The sequence below is a fragment of the Malurus melanocephalus genome, unplaced genomic scaffold, assembly GCF_030028575.1.
Source record: "Malurus melanocephalus ecotype Western Australia unplaced genomic scaffold, MMel_1.1 scaffold_114, whole genome shotgun sequence".
NCBI lineage: Eukaryota > Metazoa > Chordata > Aves > Passeriformes > Maluridae > Malurus > Malurus melanocephalus.
The window spans coordinates 586,675-600,002 of record NW_026623346.1 but is presented as its reverse complement, the minus strand read 5'-3'; the positions used below and the strand labels follow the sequence as shown (position 1 = coordinate 600,002).

Below are 13,328 nucleotides of genomic sequence, written 5' to 3'. Positions count from 1 at the left end.
TTAGAAACAAACAAAATTCAAGTTGCTCTCTCTCCAAGCAAGTTCACATTGACAGGAAATGAGTAGCTAACAAGCAAATTACCMGATTCCAATTCAGAAAGTGTACAGAAGTAAGGAACTCGTAGCAAACTAGCCAAACCCACTTCTTGTCACAGTTCTCCTGCACTGCTACTAACTCCAACCTTGAAAAAAGCCACTTGAAAAAGTGGCTTTACCATACATCTAGTAGGGAAGACAGCTTAAAACATCTTGCCCTAAAGGCAWGAACATACTCCATCACCTAAAGCCACTTGTTTTCATTAGGAAATTGATCTACAGAGCAACATCTAAATTCAAATTGCAGTGTCCAACATTCTCCCCTGGTGTGACAGGCACACATAATAAAGCTTCATCTCAAACAAGTAGAGAACATCATTATTGATTGCTTTCTTAAGCAAAGAACTCCTGAAAATGTTTCATTTAAAGGTATAAAGAGGCAGCAGAACACCAAATGCCAAAGCGAGAGCAGTATGCAAAGACCTTCAATTTGTTTACTTTCAGAAGGCAGCTTTAGAATGCACGGGGTTTGATCAGAGGTTGTTTTTTTTTAAAAYCCCCTACTGCTATTTCCGCTCCCATATTCTACCAAGTAGAGATCTTGTGGTTAAGGCATTCAGTGAAGAGAAAACAGTGTGGAATGCACAGGCAGCCAGCCTTCTGCACCAAAACCACAGGAAAGAACATTAGTTTCTCTCAGTTTTACAGAYTAGAAACAGGTTCTTCAACTTCATCATACTTAGAATAATGGACTACTCAAATTTCTAGTAATCCTGGGTGAAGTCTCGGGACAGGCTGCCCATCAGTGTGACAAGCAGAAACCCTTCAGAAGCCCTTATCTTGTCTCTGCTTAACTTGGATGTAGCAGAGTGTGAACTCACCTCTGATCACAGCACTAGCACCACACAGCTCAGCCAGCTTTTAACAGCCTGCAGAGCTGATGTTATTTACAAAGACAGCCTGGATGCTACCAATTAAAGGCAAGTAGTTTCCCTTTTGAGCTTTCTTCCAGCATTAGAAAGTATTTTAATTTAAGTCATAAGTCTTAGAAGACTCATTTCCTGTGCATGTGTTTGACTCAACCTTTCATAATGACCAAAACACAAAGATGCCTAGAGGGACCGTATGTGTTACAAACATGTGGAACAGAATCAAAGCCCACTAATGCATGGCTGGTTTATATATATATATATATGTATATATATATATATTTTTTTTTTTTAATCAGGAAAGCAGAATTATAACAAACTCCCTTTCAAATAAGTTTTGGCACTGACAAGCCTACATGCTTCAGGTTGAGGAAATGATCGTCAGATCCTGAAGACGTAAAAACAAATCTGGGRCTATCTTCCCAGGAATCGTAATGCCAGCCTGCTGCTGGGAGAGCAGGCAGCCATTCATTTGCAGCAGCACACACTTCAAAGCACAGGGTGGAAGCTRACAAAAAGTCAGTGCTCCAGTGTGGAGATGTTTAGTCAACACTAACAGAGCACAGGATTTTGTCCAGGAGAATCAAGTAGCACAGTCCCTTTCCCTATAAACATTTTTTTGACTAAGGAGAGACCAGAGGTATCCTAGTCCATCCAAGGAAGAAGTCACAAAAGGCTGATAAATACCTAGGTGAATAGTGTTAGGCAGTCATAGTAGCATCTCCTAACAATTCCTAACAGGGGGAARGATACTTTTAAATTTCTCAGCTTCTCAACTGGCATGGGATTGACTCACATACAAAACAGCTACCTAAACTACATGTGCTGCAGGGAATTTTTAAAGTTTGAGCATAAGCTGTTCAGCTGTTAGAAAACCCAGCCTCAATTATCTAGTCTGAAGCAAGTAGCTGCAGTTTAATTATTCATCTTCTGAAATCACCCTGAACAAATTCTTCCAGATCACCACCTTCCCCCATGCAGGCAGGCAGCCAGTGTCTTTTTCAGATCAGCTCAAGAGATGAAGGGCTTTTGTTTATTTTCTTCACAGTATCTGTAAATTGAAGAAATGCACCAAAGATAGAATTTCAAGGTGCAATTTTACCTCTTAAATGACAAAAAAAAAATCAACAACTCAAACCTCAAGTAAAATCCCCAATTCAACTGGATTTTAAAACCCCAGGTCACAATTCCAATAAACAGATACCCAGATCAGCAAAGACCAGATTACTTTCAAATTCTGCTCTAAAGTGAACAATTTTATTATCAGTTTCCTTTTTTGGGAGAAAACTTCTGGCGTGTCAATTGAAATATTCAAGCCCTCCCACAAAACAAGTCAAAGCAGCTAAGGAGGAGGGGAAGCCACTATTAAAAATGTGTGGAATGTAACCTACTCGGCAGAAGGCAGATAATGGGACAAGGAAGTCGACTACKTCAGAGCTGAGGCTCTTTTCCCATACAGTCCCACCAACAGAGACACTGGGAAATTTCAAATTTACAGATGTTAGTGAATTTGATCGACTTTTGTAGGATATATRTGAGTAAAAATAGTTTTACAGACAAAAATAATTTGTCAAATCCTTCGGTTACCTGACAGACACTGTATCCATTCTAATGGGTGCAAAAACTTCTAGACAGCAAAAGGAAAACATGTCTTTCCCTACTTCAAAAGCTGAGGTTTCACGTGTCTTTTTTTGAATTCAAAGAATGTCTGCAACAATATATTTGGGTGTACTGCTCCAGCAAGACAGAAACAAAGCAGAAACTCTGTGTGAGACAAAACATTTTCTATAGTTAGTAGATTTAGGTCACAGATAGAGGAATTCAGAAATGTTTCAGGTTTTAAACATCCTTGATGAAAGAAAAGCACATCTCCTTGCACTGTGTAATGTTCTCAGGACAGACCAAGAGCAAACCCACTGCCAGGCAGTCTCGGTGGTCTCAGAGATGTGCAGGCACCTTCTGCAGCTGGACCAGCCAGAAGACCACAACAGCTGGGAAGACTCAAGAGCTGCCTTGACATTACAAGCTGAACCTGAAAGAAATCAAACCCTTTCCTCCATCAGTTGATCTGGCACAGTCTGAGAAGCTTCAGCTGAACACCCTCTTACCAGAGAGCAGGACTTGCTCACCAGGATTACACACAGGAGGCCTTTCACAACTCTCCTTGTGCTCTGCCCCACAGGAGCACCCACACTGCAGTGTCAGCGCCCTGGCACGGGTTATCTTCCCCCCATTGCACAAGGCTGCACCCGTCACACACACAGCATCCTCCGTGGGTGTCCCGGGTGGCTGCCCACCCACCCAGCCTGCCTGCACAAGGGTCTCACCATCACCCTGCTGGTCCTCATGAAACACAGAGAATTCTTATCTGGACCTCTGTGATCCTTTCCACAGCATCACCCCGAGGCTGACGCAACATGACAGAGCAGATTACACACCACGTAAATGCTACAAGCAACGTCTTCAATTACATTACGGCAGAAAGCCTGGTTTCTACGTAAGCTTTAATGCTAAAATCATGCTCAAGAAGTTACAGTGAGTAGCCAGTTTCCCTTCTGATGATTTCTTGATGATTCTGGAGTGCTTCCAGACGATTAAAGCTCTCATGTTCCAGGTATAGTCTGCAGCCGAAACATGCAGTTAGTGCAGCAATCGAACAAAACAAGAGCTTTAAGGTTTGGTACTCCTTCCATTGGCAGTATCACTTGTACAACATAAAATTATATTGTCCCAACAGCTAGAGAGTAGTTAAACGAACTCAAAAGTGAGAAGCACAAGCCTCCAAACCAAAGCTAAGCAGACAACAGCACTGTGGGTTGGTGACAGCCTGCTAAGAGCCAGCAATAAAAGTAGAAAGGCAGGATATTCAAAGTGGTTGACCCACTGGATGCCACAGACAGAACAATTTATTTCCAGAAACAAAACAAAAAACAAAAACAAACAAAAAAAAAACCCCACCACAAACATCCTTCTTAAAGGCACTACAGAGACAGAAATAAAATTACCTCCACAGTTTAAAAGTTCCCATTTAAATACTCTCAGATGGTAAGACAAGGCACAGTTGGTTTAACTCTCCTGATGTGCTAAGAAGGATCTTGGCCTCACAGGTCCCATTTCTAACTTGTCAGTCTGGAATATGTTTAGCATGGCATACACTCACCAGAAAAAAGCTTCAGGATTCACTGCAACACTACAGGAGTGATGCTGAGCACAGGAGGATATCACCTCCATCCATGATATTTTGAGACCCCAAGCAGCTTCTCAAGTTGAGAATTCCCARCAGGATGCAAAACCACTTCACAAGGAGGGGGAAAATCAGTTAAAGGAAAATCAAGGTATGGGAAATCAAAGTGGTACGGCACGTATAGGTGCATGCTGGAAATCTCTCAGGATGTGGTCGAGATTCATGCAATGTTGTTTGGGGTCTGGGGGGTGGCAGGAAAATAGGATGCAAAGGCAAGGATAYTGCATTTCTGGGGGACTTCAAAGACGAGCTGCTAGGAAAAAAATCCCGAGCAGCAACTGAACTTGCAAGACGAAGCTAAAACATGCTCATTATTGTGTTCTCAGTAATACTGGGTCATGCAAAGCCAGAATCCATTTAAATACATCACCATGATTTTACTGGGTTTTGCTAATGAAGGCTTGTTAGTGTGAGCTAGCAGAGGAAAACACTATGCTTTTTAGTAGAACTGGCAGTACATATACAAGTAGTTTATAAACAGCTACCTTTTTACATAATTATAAAGCACCTTCTTAAAAGGAGAGAGAAACACAAATATTATGAACACACAATTAAGAAAYTCCCTACCTCAAGCAGTGCATATTACTGTAATAACACTTACTTTCCCTGCATAGAAGAGAAAGTSTAGTAACAGAAGAAATTTAGTAGAYCATTTTTCTATCCAAAGATGCCAGATTTTTCACACAGATTTATCACTGGCATCCTACCATTTCATGGTCTACTTACCACGTATGAAGCAAAACACTCAGATTTGCTTGCAGGTTTATAGACTTATGTCTGTCTAAACGAGGATACCGAAGATGTTCTGCAATATGAGCTGGGCATGTTAGTTTTGTCAGAAAAACTCAAAATGGTAATGAGAGTGATTTAAAAATTTCTTTTCCTAGCAAATRTAACTGGTGACTCAACATATTATATCACTACAGTTACAGAGTAGTCTGAACAGAACTGGAAAAATAATTCGCTTGTAAGTCGTGTGGAAGCTCAAGTTTATTTCCTGGCTTAGAAGACTCAAGAAAAGTGACACATTTGATAGTTATTAACGTGTGTACCCACAGTTAATCTGCTGAGAAATAATGCTTCTCATAGGCCTGCTGAATAAAGATCTTCATGGACTACTTTTCTTGTGAGTGTTAGACTGAYTTTCTTTTCTTCAACGGCACCATTTTTATGTGTCAGTGCTGACATCTAGTTAATTATTAAAGCACACTGATCCCAGCAGCCAGTACTTTATGCTATCTTTAATAGTGCCCTTCTGCGTACATTCCTATGGCCTGAACTCATTCCTATCCGGATTCACCAAAAACTGCACTTTGCTTTYTGCTCACAGCTGAGGAGCTGGTGCAGGTCTGGTTAAATGAGCTCAACTGCCAGATGAAGTTGTTTGCAGAGCTGCACAGTGAACCAGACAGGGTAACTGATCCTGGGTAAAAACATTCCCTGGTTATTTTTAACTCTTATGGCTTGCGGAGTTTCAGTGAGCTGGAGGGAGTAAATAGCTATAATGGCAAACTACTGTGGCAGCATGGGGACCTTTTGAACATTCTTCCTTACTCGTAGTACTAGCYTATCAAATTAAACCTTTCATTACAGCAAAGCCCTGTGTCTTCAGGCTTGAAGAATAAAAACATTCCCCAGCCTTGTGCCTCCCCACTGTCGCTCCCTTCTAAAAGGCAAACAATCAATTTGCCCTCGCTTTCAAGGCCCTCCAGCTCCCCATCTGCACCATCGCAGCCCTCATGGTCACACAGGCAGCCCTCACTTGCCAGCTGCAGCTCTGGGGAGCTCCACACAAGCCTCTTCCAGAAGTACCTTCTCCTTTTTAGTCGTTCTTGAGATTTTGTGAGAGCACATGTGTATGTTACAAGGATTCACCATAACCTCCACCATCCAACAGGATCTCCCCCTATGTAAGCAGAGTTTTATGGCATTTCCCCATGCAACTAGAGAGCCCTCCTTAGTGACCCTCCCTCAGTCAGGTTTGAGGCTCTGCATAAGTCCAAGTTCTCCAGCCTTTCCCACTCCAGCAGCAGATTAGAATCCCTGACCTCGCTGCAACAACAGYCCTTGCGCACAATGCTTGATTAGTCTCCAGATCAAGCACTTCAAACGTGAATACGTGACCTTCAACTTAACCAAGAACAGCCYATGCACTGCAATCCAGCCAACCCTCTTAAAAACAACCTAGCAAAAGTAAGGAATCTGAAAAAAAAAGTAATTTCAACCCCACCAAAGTTCCGTCCAGAAGCACCACTGTGTATCAGGGACTTCACATGCTAGTATGTGATCAGCTTAAGTATTTGCATGGTGTGTCTTAGGATGAGAAAAAGTAAGAAAAGGCAAAGCAAACATATTAAGTAAACATCCTTTGTCTGCTATCTACTTCAAGTAATTAAGTTATGAAGAGAGGAAAGAAATATTTTCTTTTGTGTTACCTGKTCCCACTAAGTGCCCTACAGGCTATCCCAAACCCAAGCTGCAACCTAACTTAGGCCATGAGAGAGAACATACAAAATAGCAAAAAACTAAAGACAAAAAAGAGACAAGAAGTTGTTCAGTCACAGAGCATGTCTTCGTAAAGAAGGATACAGCTTAAGATGAACAGGGCCTCACTCATAGCCCAAACAGAAATAATTCACTTGGGATCTAACTAGAAATCTGTAGCAGCAGGCTACCACTGCTATCTGTCAGAATTTCAAAACAGAAGTCCAGCAACCTTGTAAGGCAAGCCACTTGCAGGCCAACATTGCCTAAGTGCAGCATTAGCAGTTATACTTCTCAATCTGGTTCCCTCCTACTCCTCACAGTAAGAGGTTGTCTTGGTTGTTCAAAATTACGCTCAGAAATTCGTGATGTCCTACATGGAGCAACAAATTTGAAAAAAAAAAAAAAGTACCAATTACCGGCATGATTTGTTTTAATGTTGATTTTACATGAGAACAAGAAGTGCTGCATTTATCTGGTTCCATTTTCCTTTAACAGTGCCTTATAAGCATAACTGAGGTCGAGACAACCAAACCACTGCAGTTCAGCCACCTGAATTGCTGGAACAAAGGGAGAAGTTCTCTGCTTGTGTCACACCAGTCTAGACCTGCAGAGTGACTAATATGGGAAGGTCTGCAGCAAACCCAGCTTCCTACCAGCTGGCCAGAGGACTGCTGCATTCCAGTTCGTGAAGCTGGTATTTATCTTCAGATGCTTCAAGGGGCTCAGTCACAACATTTTCGGTGCTGGGAATGCTTTCTCTAAGTGCGAACAGGTTGCACAAGGTATACAAACATGAGCCATTTAGGTCCTTCCAAACCCTTGGAATATAAGGGCCCTACTTATAAGAGCCACCCTCCACCACCACTACGTACACTGGAATTCAGAGCTGCGGCCAAAACCAGAGGCAGGAGCCTCTCCCTCTAGTACGGGAAGGAGGCACGGGGCTAGAGGCCAGCGGCTGCCTATTCATCCCTGGGAGTGCAAAGGGCATGCCAGGCAGTAATCTGGGAAACTGTGCCAGGACTCCTTGTGTAAGTGGCAGTAGAAGACAACCTGATAACCAAAAGGTACGTCAATATTTACTCACTATATAAGCAACCGCTGCTAGGAGTTAACACACAGAAAGGTGCTTTCTGACTGCCACAGGGGTTAAGTTATCCCAAAGGAATTTCACTTTGGAAAAAAACTGTAAATTGCTCAGAACAAGAATGGCGAGTATCTCAAAATTTGAGCACWGCTCCAAATTTATGCCAGCTTTTGAAGCCAGCTCAGTTCTACCCTGTATGCGCGCAAGCACAAGGCGTGACCTGCTGGATAACAGGATTCATTATGCCACTGCTGGCTATACTGGAACTCTCACATGCAGCCTGAGGTTTCCTGCCTGCAAGGCAAGCCTGAAGTCACCTACTACATTCCCAGGCTGTAGATCTGTAACCAGAGCAAACCCAGCCTTTTGCTTGGAAGCAGTGTTGCAGGAAGCAAGAAGCCGAGCGGTTCGAGTTTCACAAGAGGGGCAACAAGCAGCCCTTATTATTCCAGGTGACTGCATCACAAGTGCTTTGTTTTCATTAGGATTTTTATTTCCCACCTTTAACCTCAACAGATGTCGACAATCAGTTGCTTCCAAACTGTATTTTATCACCTTGAGTTACCGTAAGGAGGCCCCAGGCTTTATCTCAGTGTGAGCATACCAGCCCCAGCATGGCCCTGCGTGAATCTGCAGCCTGGAATTCGTGGCATTTTATCCCTTTGATTTTCTCGCGCTTACTCCGAGAGCATTTTTTGACGGTCAGCGAGGGTTAGTCACAATACCCAGAAACTGTGGAGGGATTTGTACATCCCAAGTCCAGCACATGGAAGTGGGACACCAAGACATCAGGGTTTGTCAAACATCCAGCACGCCGGCTCAAACACCAGCTGCACACTCAGTTGTTGCTTTTCAATCTACTTTACTACTCTATTTTAGAGCTTGAAATTCATATATAGAGCATAAAATTCAGAGCAAGCCGTTTTGTTGCCCAACAGCTATTTCAGAGATAAAAGGCGCTTTGAGATAACCCACCTTTGGGTTTATTGCTAGCTAATGAGAACTAACATTCACAAYATCTTGTGAAAGCAGCAGCTTGGGAAAGGAAAATGGGGGAAAAAAAATCTGAACAACTGCTCACCCATCCATCTACAAGTCATATGCTTGCTTTCAGAMAAGGTGTCTGATATTAAAGAGTCAACAATCTACATCCAACTCATTTTACTCTCTAGTTCGTGAAACAGTAAGCTCAGCTCCAATCAGAACTGACACTTTAAAAGCAGTAGGAAAAGTATTTTCTTTTATAAACTTGGCAGTAAGATCTGAGCTTGTAAATACAGCATGAAAACAGTAAACAAACAAACAAACCCAAAAACCCAAACACTGAAGCTCTATATACACGTTCTATCATGTTAAGTGTTTCAGCAGTTTCAAACATGTTCATGTATTACCACAGGTAACATAAAGCTGACTGACAAACTAAGCTCAACTCAGCCACACTGAATTATATCCAGTCTCAAGGATCTCAAGGATCTAGTGACATTTATTAACTGATACATTCATGACAGCCACCAAAGTCTACTCARGGTGCAAGACAATACAGGTCATCACAAAACAAAAAACATAGTTTTACAAAGAAGAAAAAACACCCAGGCAAATAATTTTATCAGTTCTGATCAAAAATAGACAATATTTTGCACAGCAGACTTGAAAGAATAAAATATCACTGGCTTTCTGCTGCATACTGCTAAAACTAGCTATACATTGTTCAGTTTTTTTTTAAAAAAAAAAAAAAGCATGAAGTAAATGGCAACTGCAGGATAAAAAAAAAATTCAGAGGGTGATTAGGTAGTTGCTAGGCTGTATTCCCTTTGAGCAAGGAAACCTGAATATTACAAAGGGCTGAGTTATAAGGGAATGTGGGGTATTTTGTGACAGACCTCTGCATGACAGCTGGAGAAAAGCTATTGTGGCAACAGCTGTGTGCTCTGCACAGATCGTACTCCCAAATACCTCAGCCTGCTAAGAGGCCAGTTAACTGGCTGCAATGCGTTTTAAAAGTTTTCTGCCTCTTGGGATGTGACCATGATGGATTATTTGTGTATGTTTTCAATAAGAGAAGGAATGCTTAGTTCTACCACTTAAGAGTTTTACAAAATGCCGTGGGTGTAATGCTGAACTATCATTCACTGCTGCTTTCCTAGAGTTTATAGCTTCAACATCCCATTAACTCTCCTCCACAATTAAAACATSTTCACTTCCTGTCTTACCAGTGCACAGACTCGACAGCAGCAAGTTCATCTATCACATCCTGATTTAAAGGAAATGATCTGATATTTCCAGGATGAAATCCTGGCCCACCAACAGCAATATCAAGCTGTGTTTACCTCCCTAGAGGAAAAATTTTGAGGAGCACATACTCATCTAACCATTGAAAGCTTTGATCTACTAATTGGTACTCTAAAGTTACTCCAAGGTGTCAGATGAATGTCTGAGAAGTGAAGCCAAGATCACAAGCAGTTCTACACAAGTGACCAGTTACACCTCACTTACTCCTGAGCTGCACTAATTAGCACAGCAAAGCTGAACTCAGGACACCAAAGGGCTTTTATTGTATGAGATGGGTTTGCTCACTCAGCCTCCTCACAAACACGTTGTTGTTTCAGCCCAGACTGAGGCACAAGAATCATCAGGAACTGATACTCACACACAGGACAGCAAGCACAGGAGCACTCTRCACTGCACTGGGACTTTGAGCTGCAACTACTCCTGTAGGAATGAATGCTCTCTGCTTCCCCACCAACATCTAAACAAGGCAGGGAAGGAACTGTGCAGAGAGCCCAGAAAGCTGGCAAAAGAAAGAAAATTAACTTGTTCTTACATCCTCACTTTCTCATGTTTCCCTTTGTTTTACCTGAAATCAAGGAAGAATTTTCCCAGTTTCAAATATGACTCCCTTGTTGTCTTTCAAARTTACAACATAAATTGCAGCACATACTTCCTCATGATATCCTATCACCACAAAAGTCTTATTTTCAGCAGCACTATAGGAAAAGCAAGAACAGCTGTACTTGAGTAGTGACTTACTGAAAATTAAATAGAGAATCATAAGAAAGCAAAACCAAGCATAGATATATTTGCTAGTACCAATAAGAAAAAGAAAGCTTTCCTTTTTAAGCTTCAAAACTCAGTTGATGACAGCCTTATTGTAACACAAGCAAAAAAGAAGCAAAAAAGAATTTAAATCCTTCACTGACATCAAAATCTGTCATGCAGCAAAAGCTAGTACTGATCCATGTTTTCGTGAAGGCCACTACACTTTGTCACTTAATCCCAAGAAATTCCAAAAATGAAGCACGTGACTTGCTTGTAATCAATTTTAAAACAACTTGGAGCAGTTTCTGCACAGCCTTAAAAGACAAACAACGTATTTGGCAATACACTTGCCGTACAGAAACTACCCAAGTGCCTGTACGGCAAAACACACATTTGGTAACATCACAGCTTTAAGAGCTCAGGAAGACGCTGTGGGATATAAATAGCACACCAAGCCTCATCTCTTATTGTCCAAAACCACACAGCAAGCATGGAAACAAAACCCTTCTCAAAGACACCTGAGTACTGCTCAGATCTTTATTTCCCAGCTATTTTTCTCCGGGCTTTGGGTTTGTTTTGTTTTTAAGGCTGAATTTTCTGCTAAACTTCACTTTGCAGTGGCAAGATTTCATCTCAAGATAAAGCTGCTGAGWGCACAAGAAGATGGAGATAACCTAATGCAAACTGACAATAAGTTGTTTTGAAGAATTCACCCTCAACATCTCAGCTTAACACCATGGTGCTGTTCCCTCAACACTCTTTCAAAGTGAGCTATTTACTTTTCTGCTATTAATTTGAAGATTATTATACATGACAAAACAGATAGATACAGGTTCCGCTTTTGCAGGTATTTGCTAAAAAACAAGTGTAAGTTGCAGCACTTGACCTAAAACTTACTTTTATCTAATAAGCTCAACCTTTTAGTTCAAAGAATTAATTTCTACAAGTACTCAAATACTGAAGCTATCCAGTACAGTAAGGCAGAACCTCACTGCTCTTAAAATAGATGGATATACTAAGGCATCCTGTGAACTTGACATTTTTTCCTCCTCGCATCCTTAGTAGAAATCACAGCATTTTTGTTGGGAAGTTAAAGTTATCCCCAAAGCCTTTAATGCTACCACGGAATCCAGAAATCCATTCAACAACATTTCCCAAGGCAGCAGCACGTCAGAACTGAAGCCATACCCAGCTGTACACATTACTGTCACAGCAAGACACWGGCAGCAGCAACTACAGCAGCAGCAGCACCGTGTTTGAGTGAATGGCACCCTAAACCAGCTTCAGACAACTCAGGATTTAATTATCTCCRTATGCAAGCAATGAGGAATTCATTCCATCCACACACTGAGAGGACTGCAGTTATTCCAACCCCATCACCTTCAAACAGACCAACAAGCCTGGATTTTACCAGCAATTGACCACACATCTGACAAAAGGCACCTGTATAACACATACTCCAGTCTCAAAAACACGATTCAAACTAACTTYCAAAGAACTAATTCTCCCAAAGTATCCCTTTTTTTAATGTCCTGTACAATACTGAATCTTATAAGCATTCAGGTATCCAGTACTCACCCAAAAATTCCAAGTGCTGTTTKCTGTGTAGCTACTTACTCTATGCTGCAAAGCTTAAATTCTCAACAGAGCAGTAGAGCTAATGAACACATGGATGCAAGTGTTAGTGGAAAAAAAACCTGAAACAAAGAAGTAATCTATTTGCTATCACATCACCAGTTTTAACAAAGTATTAATTGAGAACATCGTTGCCTCAAGCATTAAAAAACAAATCTGCCCTGCTGTCAAGCAGCCCATCTTAGGGGTAGGTAAAGCATTACAGCCTCTCCTCAGCGGAATAAAAGAAAACAAACAAGCCATGCTCTCCAGATTTGCTGGTCTGCCGTCAGCAACACCAGCAAAGCAGAACGCAAGTAGTTGTCTCCTCCTACCACCATAAACAGAGGTAGAAATGCTAACAGCAACCGGGCAGAGAATGAAAATAAGTAAAGGAGGTACTGCTAAATTCGTGGCGAGACAGTAAAAAGGGCTCTTTCTCGTAAGCCTGACACACACGCTTTGTATCGCCTATTCTGGAGTGATTTTTACTAAAAATGAATAGAAGAAAAAGTTCAATTGTCTGCAAGTTGCAGCATCAACAGCAGGCGCTCGGAGGGGCGGTGGGCGCTGGCTGGTCCCCGCTCGCAGAGCAAACACCCCTCCCGGCTCGGGGGGAGCGGCGGCAGCTTCCTGGCCCCTTGCCGGGCCGGCACAAGATGCTCAGCCCGGGGCAGCTATTTCGGAGCCGGACGCCGAGTGTCACCGCTCCCCGGCCGCGCCTGCCGCTTCCCGGGCGGAGCGCGGGGCCGGACCCCGCCCGCGACACCGGGGCCGCCGGTCCCAGCGCGGCGGCGGCCCCGGAGCCCAGCGCGCCCGACCCAGCGAACCCCACCCCGGTAGCGGCGCCCGGCGGGCCGGGGGCAGCGTCCGCCCCTTCCCGCCCTCCAGATCC

The 13,328-nt window shown here is 42.6% G+C and overlaps 1 protein-coding gene across 1 annotated transcript in view; it reads right to left on the bottom strand.

Annotated features, from left to right (window-relative positions):
* The window catches only part of RRAS2 (RAS related 2), a 40,294-nt gene extending 27,820 nt beyond the window's left edge, over positions 1–12,474 (bottom strand). The window contains exon 1 of the mRNA XM_057369688.1: positions 12,398–12,474. The gene's annotated coding sequence lies outside the window, so the exon portion shown is untranslated. The remainder of the gene's footprint in view (positions 1–12,397) is intronic.
* Between the last annotated feature and the right edge of the window lie 854 nt (positions 12,475–13,328).